The sequence below is a fragment of the Leopardus geoffroyi genome, chromosome B1, assembly GCF_018350155.1.
Source record: "Leopardus geoffroyi isolate Oge1 chromosome B1, O.geoffroyi_Oge1_pat1.0, whole genome shotgun sequence".
Taxonomy (NCBI): Eukaryota; Metazoa; Chordata; class Mammalia; order Carnivora; family Felidae; genus Leopardus; species Leopardus geoffroyi.
In genome coordinates, this window is record NC_059327.1 from 65,858,497 (window position 1) to 65,870,602 (window position 12,106).

The 12,106-nt window shown below is 32.4% G+C and overlaps 1 protein-coding gene across 3 annotated transcripts in view; it reads left to right on the top strand.

Annotated features, from left to right (window-relative positions):
- Window positions 1-12,106, top strand: part of FSTL5 (follistatin like 5) — a 766,041-nt gene that overhangs the window by 79,709 nt on the left and 674,226 nt on the right. The window lies entirely within an intron of this gene.

The window sequence follows — 12,106 nt, forward strand, 5'->3', positions numbered from 1 at the left end:
AATCTAATTTGTATTTTTGCTTTTCTGTGGATTTTGCTTGAGGGTGAGATGTTTTTCCTACCATGTGGTTAAGTCATGCTATTTTATTGTGAATTTGGTGGACTCTGTATATTAAGAGTTAAACCGGTATTTTAGGTTTATTTTTGTTAAGGATCAAAAATCCTGTTTAATACATTTTTTTGTCTACTTAGATTCTTTTTATCACAAATCAATATATCATTTTGTATATATATATACATGTGTATATATATACATGTGTGTGTATATATATATATATATATATATATATATATATATATATATGACATTACTACAATTTGGAGAATATTAGTCAACTGTTGATATTGAAGATGTAAATAATTATTCAAACATATGCAAGGCATGGAGTTATTCTAGAATCAGCCTGTGTAATTCAGCATTCCGTAATGATAATATAAAATGTATTCATTACTGTACTGAAATGTAGATCTACTGTATATCCCTTTTTGATAAGGGGAAATAAAGGGAATAAAAGTTAGCATATGGTGACTTTTACTTAACCGATTCCGATTTCTATATAGAGTCTCAGTTTATAGATGTCCAAAGTGTCATTCAATAATTTCTTTAAAAAATTATTTGAAACTAAATTTAGGGGCGCCTGGGTGGCGCAGTCGGTTAAGCGTCCGACTTCAGCCAGGTCACGATCTCGCGGTCCGTGAGTTCGAGCCCCGCGTCGGGCTCTGGGCTGATGGCTCAGAGCCTGGAGCCTGTTTCCGATTCTGTGTCTCCCTCTCTCTCTGCCCCTCCCCCGTCCATGCTCTGTCTCTCTCTGTCCCAAAAATGAATAAACGTTGAAAAAAAAAATTAAAAAAAAAAAAAAAGAAACTAAATTTAAACTTTTCTATCTGTGATTTGATAAATCTGTGTTTTGTTCTGTTTTGTTTTTGAAGGGGAGGGAATGGAAAAGATGGAATTTTTTAGACCATGAAGTTTAAACTTGACTGAGATTGGAATATTTAGTTTTTATAATCTGCTTAGTATTCCGGGATTTTATCTTTGATGAATATTTTTCTGAGATTTCGTTCTCTTGATTGAACACAAAACAAAACAAAAGCAAATTGAAGACATTTTCTTTCTGCGTAATAATCATGACAAAACAACAGACCTGTTATTTGCTTGATTTTCCCCAAATACAAGCAAAGTTATAAACCAATAAATAGCCAAATATGTTTTCTCAACTTAGCTTTGACAAATTAGAGTAATCTTATATATGCCACTATTGGAAATTATTATTATTATTTTTTTTAATTTTTTTTTCAACGTTTATTTATTTTTGGGACAGAGAGAGACAGAGCATGAACAGGGGAGGGGCAGAGAGAGAGGGAGACACAGAATCAGAAACAGGCTCCAGGCTCTGAGCCATCAGCCCAGAGCCCGACGCGGGGCTCGAACTCAAGGACCGCGAGATCGTGACCTGGCTGAAGTCGGACGCCCAACCGACTGCGCCACCCAGGCGCCCCACCACTATTGGAAATTATTATTGAAGTGTTTCATTTGGGCAGAATTTAAATTGCTTTTTAAAATTCTCTTATTCTAAAAATTTGGTTTATTTCCTCTGAGCAGAAGTAAGATATTTACATTGGAGAGGAGCATACGAATCTAGAGAAAGTTGTAAAATATCTGTATGCTACATTTTATATACTCACATTAGTACATTTCTTCACAGATTTACTCAGATTTGGTGCATTAGTAAATTAAATCTTTATAGATGCAAATATAAAAAATTTTCTATCAGAAAAAAGTTATTTTAAAATATCCAAAGAATAGTCATCTTAATAATTCACAGAAGAATGTGTTTTGCTAAAGTAGTACCTACATATTTGGATTTAACTAAATATTGAGATATACTGTTTCCATTTTCTTTACTTATAAAACCTTGCTAAAATGTTAACTTAATCTTTTAGAATTTTAAACTATGTTATTATTTCCTTAAATGGAAATATTTGTTGAGTACATAAAAATGAAGTTTTGAGCTCTTTGAGAAAAGATAAAAATCTACAGCTCTCAGATCAATAAACATTTTGAAAGACATAGGGAAACCAAAAGGGAAAAAATCAATCCTCCAGGCAAAATACATTTGGAATAAACCACAAAAATTGCCACAAATTCAGTATTAAAAAAGTAATAAAAGAATTACATTTTAGATAGTGTCAATTTTCAAAAGCATCCCACAGAGATACAAGCCATAATGCTTAAAAATATATATAATAGCATACCACATAGTCATTATTGCAGAACTGAAAGTTTTACAAATACCCTATATGTTTTTAATGTTGCCAGTGGAATTCTAGGTCAGGACATAATTGAGTAAACATCCATTATCAAAATTGAAGTTTGAGAAAAAATAGCAAAAGTAAATTTGGGGGTATTCAAGTAGAAGGACAGGGGAAAAGGAGAGAGAGAATATAAAAGTAAAGGCAATAATATGTAAGGTGGAAAGATGTAAAGGAGAGAAAAATTCTGAATATATTTCCCCTAATCCATGTTAAGAAGTTTCATATTTAGCCTGGTGCCTTGTGGAATTAGATACATAAAGCACATATTTTGATAATGACTGAGTAAAGAGCACATTAAATTTATTGAATATTAACTGAAAGAGGGGAAATAATATTAAATATTGCATGCATTCATTGACAATGCCCTGAAGCTAATAACAGAGTCAATTTCAGAGACCACCTGCTTAATATGCTGTAATTTTTGTCAAAATGCTGATTAATTTAACATCTTTTATTACTTTCTTTCAGGAGCCCCTATTTAATGTAAATATGAAAGTTTGTGATGTAAATTAGTGAATTTTCTTAGAATAGGATCACACAGCATATGTGTGTGAGTTGGGTATCTCAAAGGTATCAAATCCAAAGCCCTATATTTTAGTATCCAGAAGACTGAATCCATAGAAGTAGAATAAACCATCACCTAATTGACAGAACTATTCAATGGTGGGACCTCCAGGGGCAGGCAGAAATTCTGGGTGCCCCACTCCATCCATACAAGTACTATTATCTTTCTTTCTCACACCCCATCTCTGATAACATTTCCTATTAATGAATCAGATGCTTTAGCATGTGGCTAATGATAATATACAGATACATTGAATATATACCGGAAGCTGGATATACATAAGCAGGTTATACGGTATACTGGCTAATATAATTGTAAGAAAATAAGAAATATGTCGTTGATTTTTGTTTAGAAATTGTTAAAATCAGTATATTTTCCAATATGTCCTTATATTAAACCTGAAATAATCTCCCTGTTAGTAGTTGTATTATTTATTTTAGGTGACAATTATTTTTAAATATTTCTTGTATATTTGAATTTTCTCTGCTATTTTTTACTATAACTTTTATAATATATAGGAAATATTGATATATTAAATACATTAACCCTTTGACCCTATTTATTACAGAAGTTTTTCCAATCTGTTAAACAACTTCAAAGACTTACAGTGAATAGTATTTTCAAAGATGCAAATTTAAAATATGTATTGTTCACACTAAATTCCTTTAATTTTAAAAATATTTTATCCTAGTTACATAGGAATGTTTCCCAATATTTTAGTCCTTATGACAACTGTTATTTAAGAGGTTTTTTTTTTCCTAAGCTGGCACTGTGCTATAAAGTCAAAATGTTACTCTAGAATATTTATCCTAGAATTAATATGATTTTATAATTTGCATTTACATTGGAAAGTGTAAATATACATTTCAAAATGTGGAATACATGTTTTATTTTTATGTTAATTTGGGTGTCAAAAATCTTTATTTCTTTTATCCAAATTATTAACCACCTTTTCAAGTATTATTTCTAAGTGATTCATATTTTCCAATCTCTTTGAATGCTATGTAGTCATAAATTAAATTGCCACATAAACATGAATCCAGGAGATAACATGCTAACTATTAAACAATAAGCATGGTCTGAGCATTTACCAATCAGAAGGACTGTTGTATGAGTTTATCAGCTACCAGTCAACCCTGCAAAACTGCAACCAAAATTTATAATTTATACCAATGATGTGTCTGTTCACTCTGGCATGGGAGCAATAGCTTTATTTACTATAGCTTTATGATATACTATACTACCTGAAATGGCACACATCTTCCTTGTTATAACTCATTTTCAGAATTCTTTCTATTGACACTTTCTTCTATGAACACTTTGGAATAATTTAGTTAAATCACAGAATGATTTATTGGTATATTGCATTAAAATTAATAATTAACTTGTTCTTACATGAAGTATTTGTACTTTTACAAGTACAATTTTACTTTTTTTTTTTTTTTTAATTTTTTTTTTTTTAACGTTTATTTATTTTTGGGACAGAGAGAGACAGAGCATGAACGGGGGAGGGGCAGAGAGAGAGGGAGACACAGAATCAGAAGCAGTCTCCAGGCTCTGAGCCATCAGCCCAGAGCCTGACGCGGGGCTCGAACTCACGGACCGCGAGATCGTGACCTGGCTGAAGTCGGATGCTTAACCGACTGCGCCACCCAGGCGCCCCTACAATTTTACTTTTAGAAGAATTATCACCTTACAATGAATTTAACTTTTTCTAAGAGGAAATAAAATGTCTCTCAATTAGCCATTTTTTATATCTCTTAGCAATGTTTCATCGTTCTTCTGATATTGGTGCTGAGTATTTTGTTAAGTTGACTGTTAGGAGTTTTTTATTTCCTATTGGAAATTGGTCTATTTTGATAATATTTTATTTTTTATGTTTATTTATTTTTTGAGAAAGAGAGAGAGAACAAGCCAGGGAAGGGCAGAAAGAGAGGAATCCCAAGCAGACTCCACGCAATCAATGCAGAGCCCATCACAGGGCTCAAACTCATGAACTGTGAGATCATGACCCGAGCCAAAACCAAGAGTCGGACACTTAACCTACTGAGCCACCCAGGAGCTCTGTTTTGATAGTTTTAAACATTGGGATTATATTTCTTTAAATTATTCCTTGCAAGTGTATAAAGATCTAGATTTTTTTGTAGTTATTTTGTTCTTGGGTTCTCCTATCGGTTCTGGTACATTCTTAGTTGAAAATCTTTGTAGGAGAAAATCTCTTCCTAAAAGATGGGATTTTCTGCATTAATTCCTTTCACCAAATCTCTGTTATCTTGAACCAGCTATTTGAATAAAATACATGTTTATCTGATACCAAACTCTGCTCTTGAAGAAAGGCAATTATTTTATATCCTAAAGCTAAACTATCTCAATTTTTTCATGCTTTGAATGAAGTGATAACATTCATTCATGGGAGAATTAGAGCATGTCATGTGGTAATTAATGATTGTTCATTGGTTTTTATGAATTCAACATTTTAAAGACTTTCATTACATTTACTTAGCCATTAAATACAAGAAAATTGTCAAATAAATTGTAGTAGGCATATGTTTTCTGCATGTTTCCAATAGAACTACCTTAAATCAATATTGTAAAAGTTAATGTCCACCAATTTGGTTCAAAATGTAAAAAGGGATAAAATAATATATTATCTCTGATATGAATATCTTTATTATAAGCTCTTTTCCAAACAAATGAATCACAAAACACTTGCCATTGAGTAAGCACTAAATACTGGCAGCAGCTTTTACTGATATCAACCATTTAGCAACCTTATACAAATCTCACTATGTGGTGCCTTCAGAATTTTCATTTATCATTCTATTTCATATTGATTTACTTTGTAGTATATACTGAAGCATTTTTTTTCAGTGGTTAGTTTCTGAGTGTGTTTGGATGCCACATGAGATTGAAAGAATATTTTGCTTTGTCACAAAAAAAAAGGTAATAGAAAAAAAATATTTTATGTGTCCTGGGCTTGGGTAGATATGGATTAAATTTAATATGATAGTGACATCAAAAGATTTACGTATTTAATATGCTGGGAGTCCTAATTTCCCATAAATTGATGTTCAGGACTTGAAAATTCAAATGATTTTGGAAACTAAGTAAGTGAAATAAATGGGCAAATTGGGCCTGGTGAGTACTGTAAGAAACTAGAATACTTGAAAGAAAAAATGTAATCTTAAATACCTTCTTTGTTACAGATTTTGGAAACAATAATGAACTTAATTGTTTATGCTAAAATTGGACAAAATAAATAAAATAAACTTTAGGAATACATGATTTATAAAGTAGAAACAGAAATTGATAAGCTAGACAATAAAAATTAGTGGAATAGGTAAATATATAGAAAAGCTCTTTGTTTAATTTACTAATAAAATATATATCCTTTTTAAAACCTGATCAATGAATAATAACAACAGTAGGAAATATCAGGAGAAATGGAAAGAATTATAAGCAATTCTAATAGCGATTCAATTGAAGAAACTTAAAAATTATGATAAATTGGTGATTTCTTAGTAAAGGGCAAGTTATCAAAATCAACTCCAACAAAGGTGGAAAACTTATTTTCCAACTACTATAAAAGAGATTGGAAAGGAAATTAGAGATCAACATTGATATAGGGACAAAAACCATATGACTCCACATTGAGTCATCTAACTACCTAACTTCTTAACGACCTAATTTTTAAAAATCAGATAATGCCAATGGTATTAAAATAATTCAGTTTTCATCTTGGTAATATATCTCAATTTTTAAATGTTGAAATTAATTCAAATTTTATAAAATATTTTGGGCTCAAAATAATCTTGTTGAAGATAGTGACTATTTGTTTGAAATGTTGTGTCATTGGGACTGAAGACTGCTTATTGGTTATTGAACTGTATTTAAAAATCTTTGAAATGTATATTCTTGTAATTTCTTGTCTGCCTAAGAAAGTGTGTGTGTGTGTGTGTGTGTGTGTGTGTGTGTGTGTGTGTGTGTAGACAGGAGAGAGAAATTAAGGGAGAAAGGAGAGAGAAGCTTAATAGTTTTTTTTTTTTTCCTGGTTCTATTTTCCTATTATAGACTTTTGCTTTTAGTGTTCAGTATCCATGGACAACAAGATGCCATGCTATAAATTAGCCCTTGTTTACCAAATTATTATAATGACTCTACAGTGTTGTTAAATAATACATGGAAGTGGCCTCCTTAGAAATAAAGAGTCTAACAACTTGTATATTGCCTGACCCCTCCTGAAAAGTGGGAGTTTTGTTTCCCACCTGTTTGTATTTTGCTTTTGGGAGAGCAAAGAGAAAATATTGTCTGTTTTCACTTTCCATATATCATTTGATTTACCTGGGTTGTGTTCCCTGATAAAGAGAATCACTTTACAAATTGGCCTTTTACTAACCAAATGCCAGGCCAGAAATAAATGAGAACTAAATCATTCTGACAGGATACCTGCCTCTGATCTGCTTCATTAGCAGAAGGCCCTCCCCAGTGGCTCTTTGAACTCTGAGTCACTGTGATCTATTATATTTTGTTAGTTGTGATCTACTCTAGTGGACTTTTTTACTTGTTAAGAGCATTTTGGTGCCACTGACCCAGGAAAACTCTGGTTTTGTATGTACTCCAATATTGCTAGTCCTGGAGATGCTGCTGTTAGATGAGAAGTGATTAGATATTCATCTTTAAGAAATTAGAATGCTTCCCACAGTTAAGATTATTTAGAGGGCAGGCATAAAGATATTCACTAAAATTAACTCTCCAGCTTAAGCTAATGTTATATTTCAATCTTGGAGTTTCAGTTCTTATTTTGGAAAAAAAAAAAGTCGTGTGGACATAATTTCTACAGAATAATACTGTCTAAAACAACAAGGATTATTTATGCTTAGTTCATAGCAATGCTTTTAAATTTTGGCAATTTAAATTCTGTAGGGTTCTCTTAGTCAATTTTTTTAGGACTCGTCAGTTTTAACAAAATGTGCTTTAGAAGTCTCTATATTTAGTCTAATGCACAGAGTTTGTCAAATTCACATTAAAAACTTCAATAACAGCACATTAGTGAATTTGAAAACATGGGGGATTTTGTTGAGATTCAATTTCAAATTATCGATACTCGAATTAAACTACAAAGTAATAATTTAGAGACAAGATAATGAAATAAACCATATAACACAAGAAAGTAGTAAAACTTTGAAAAACTGATTGTTTTCTAATTAATTTAAAGGGAAATGCAATCTATGATACATTTATAAAAATGTATAAAAAATGTATAAAATTGTAAAAAATGTATTAAAAAATGTATAAAAATTATATTTTGTAACACTATATACAATGTCTAGAATGGACCTCTCCTAAGGAATTTTCCTGATTGGTGCTTTTAATTCAGTACCTACAGAATAATGAACAGCAGATTCTCCTCCAGACACCCCTCTTTTAATTTGTCAATACACAGTTTTGTGCACAGAGGGAAAATACCTCTTTAAAACCCTCTGGCAATCCCTGGCAAAAAAAAAAAAAATAAAAATGAATAAAACCCTCTAGCAATCAGCTTATGCCCTGCAGCATGAGATTTAATTATTCTTGTCGGTTTTAGGATACATTAAATATATTAAGTCAGAATAAATCTTTATGCAATTTGCCATAGAAAAATACAATGAAAAATGTAAGTAAAATTATCCTTAAAAGCAATTGAAATCATATTTGAGAGGGCTTGGGGAACCTAACACACATAGATAATCTCAATACTATGTTGTTTGAAGAGACGTTGCTCAGTTAGTGATAAATAAGACAGAATATGGAGGTCCATGTGGAGCAGAAAAAAAAAAAATATATATATATACATATACACACAGACACACACATGTGATTTTAGGGAGACAGGAACAGTTTTCCTGACTGCGATTTGTATCATTTTAATTTGGAAAAAGTTATGACACCTTTAAGAATATACACATTATTAGCTTTTTCATTAGCTAACATCATCTTTTATCTGCTATAATCCCTTAATGTTTGTTTTCCTGAAGTGTGTACTATAGTCTTATCTCTTCAACCAGTGTAATGTGTTCCTAAAGCTGTTAATTTCTTGCACCTCCAACCACACATCAAATCCAAAGTGCACTTCATTAGCTTAAAATTTCTTCCCAATTTTACTGTACTGCATATTATTATTAAGTATTTTTCTCCAATTTTTTTTTATTTTTCTTAAATGTTACATAATCCTGCTCCAATTCTCATTTACATAATTTTTCTTTTTGGAAATCTAAGTGCTTTGAAGTTGCCCTGCCCCTGTCTAGAAGAATACACTGATTAAAGTGTAATTTTACTATATCCACATATCTATATGTGCAAGTTTAGGGACGAATAAACATGAATACATCCTCATTATATTTTCATTGAATTAAAAAAAACCTTTTAAACACATAGAATAGTACAGAGAAATACGTAATAGGAAGTCACATGCTCATAACCATATAAGGAAACATTAATGTTGTTCCAGATTGCTTTCATATTTCTAAAAATAAAAAAAATAGAGAAAAACCTCATATATACCTAAAGACCCTCTTTACAGGTCACCTGGGTTGCTTAGTCAGTTAAGCATCCGACTCTTGGTTTTGGGCACAGGTCCGTGACCTCAGAGCTTCGTGGGTTCAAACCCTACATCAGGCTCTGCACTACAGCACGGAGCCTCCTTGGGATTCCCTCTCTCTCTCTCTCTCTCTCTCTCTCTCCCCACCCCCACTCACACTGTCTCTGTCCCTCTCAAAATAAATAAATAAACTTAAAAAAAAAGACCCTCTCTCCATTTCCCTCCCCTTTCTTCTCCTCCTGAAACTCTTTCCTATAGCGTAAGGCAACCAATTATCATAGAACACAAATCCATTTACCCAGAAGACCCACAGAGCTCTTTTAGTCATAGGATCCATCTTGAGATGATATTCATTGCACTAATTCAGTCATACTCTCAACTTGGTACACTCTAACCTTAAAACTAAATTTGAAAGTTAACCACCACCTACATACCTTATGTAAAATCATAGAAGGAAGGTAGATTAATATGAAAGACAATTGGTTGTTTTTTACATGAGGCACAGAATAGAGCAAAGCAGAAAATACAGGTAGTTTCTAAAATCTGTAATTTTCAACTGATCACAAACCAATTGTAAGTTGATTTTTATAACAACCTTCCTTCATTAACTATTTCGTGTTTTCTGGATCTCTAGACAATATTTCAGCCATTAGAGTTCTGTTGTTGTTTTCTCCAGTAGGCTGGGCTGTAACTTCTTTTCTAAAGGTCCTGAGTCTTTAGTGATTTTTTTTTCTGTATTAGGTTGCTAAAGCCTTCTTTCAATATTTGGCAATGCATGTAGGAATATAACGAGTTAGTCCAAAGGAACTTCTGAATTTCAGACAGATGTTTTGTGCCTGAAACCCTATTTTCTTGATCATAATCAGTCTCCCTATTTTCTTCTTGTTTCAATTGCATGAAGATATACAGTTGTCAAGTAGCAATTTAAACATCCAATTCAATAGAAGAATATTTTGTGCCTTAGTGAGAGCATTTCTCCCTTGAATACTAAAATAACATAACTCGGAGTTGCAAAAGGAGTGAACAAAAATTTGAGAATACAGTATTAAGTATAATAATAAGAAACATCTCTCCCATCTTTTACCTTCGTTCCCTGGCATTTGGGATATGAAAGAACAGCATCATATATTAGTTATCAATTGATGGTATCCATTTCATCTTGAACCATTAATTTGCAAGCAGTTGTTTCCTCCTAGTTGGTAATGTAGCTAAGTACTCAATAAAATAAACTATTGAACTTCTCTATAAAGCCAGGTGCTTCTGAGTATTGGAATTTGTGGTAAAAGAAGTGAATTTCATAGTTGTATTAATCACTTCTTTTACATGCAAATTAGTTATTGGGGCTAAAAGCAATATTATGTAGGATGTATAGCAGTAAATAAGGCATTTGGTGAATATTTATTTATTTATTTATTTTCAACGTTTATTTATTTTTGGGACAGAGAGAGACAGAGCATGAACGGGGGAGGGGCAGAGAGAGAGGGAGACACAGAATCGGAAACAGGCTCCAGGCTCTGAGCCATCAGCCCAGAGCCTGACGCGGGGCTCAAACTCACGGACCGCGAGTTCGTGACCTGGCTGAAGTCGGACGCTTAACCGACTGCGCCACCCAGGCGCCCTGACATTTGGTGAATCTTAAGATGGTGACAACTTCTGAACTATTGCTTATAGAAAAGTTACAGATTACTGTCTATTCTAGTGTGGAAAATATCTATAAACTTCATGATGAAATCTGACCGATGTAATAAACCTGCCCCAGATAATTGGCTTGTTCATCTGGTTATAGATGATATATTAGAGATTTAGAGTCAATTTCTGCTTTGGCATAACCACAGTACTTTTCAAAGGTGCTGGTGATCAACCCAATGCCCTTATAAAGATTTCAGTCTGGTATTTGAAGGAACATCATTAAAGAGTTTGAATATGTAGTTTAAGATAAGTCTATTCTAACTTCACTATACTTTGAGTGTTTTATTTCATCTTTTGAACTATATAAAAATACTAGGACTCTTAACATTATTTAATATAGGGCACTGATAAGTATTCTAGTTTTGGTCAATAACAAACAAAAGAATCAAGTGTCCTATTCTGAAGCTAGTCTAATAAATTCAGAACATTAATAATTATACCCAGATTGATTATTATGGCCTAATCTAGTTATTTTTTTTTCCTATGTAGGCCATCACTCTTAGAATTCATCTCTACATGTGCCATCCAAATTTTCACTGAAACCAATGATCAACATCTTACAATTGTTGTGTTAGTTACTTCTTCCTTAGTCAGATTTTGCTATTTTTCCCTCTGGGGTATGTGGATCTTACACTTGGGGATAAGAAAGGGGTAGGAAAGTATTGGTATCTCATTGTAAGATAACTATTGCAAGTGAGATTACTGTAATTTCTTTAAGCATCTCAGGAGTAATTTGATTAGACTTAGAGTTGATTTTACTGGCAAGGGAGGTATTGTAGTGTGTATCTGAAACTATCCATTTGCGTCCATTCTAAATTTCAGAAATCTACTTCCTCCAAATTGATACATTTAACTCTTATATAAGAGACATGCCTTAAATCCTCACAGAGATGACAGCCGAATACTAGAATGCTAATTCTGGTCACTTCAACTGTGTCTATCATTCAATGTCACCACATT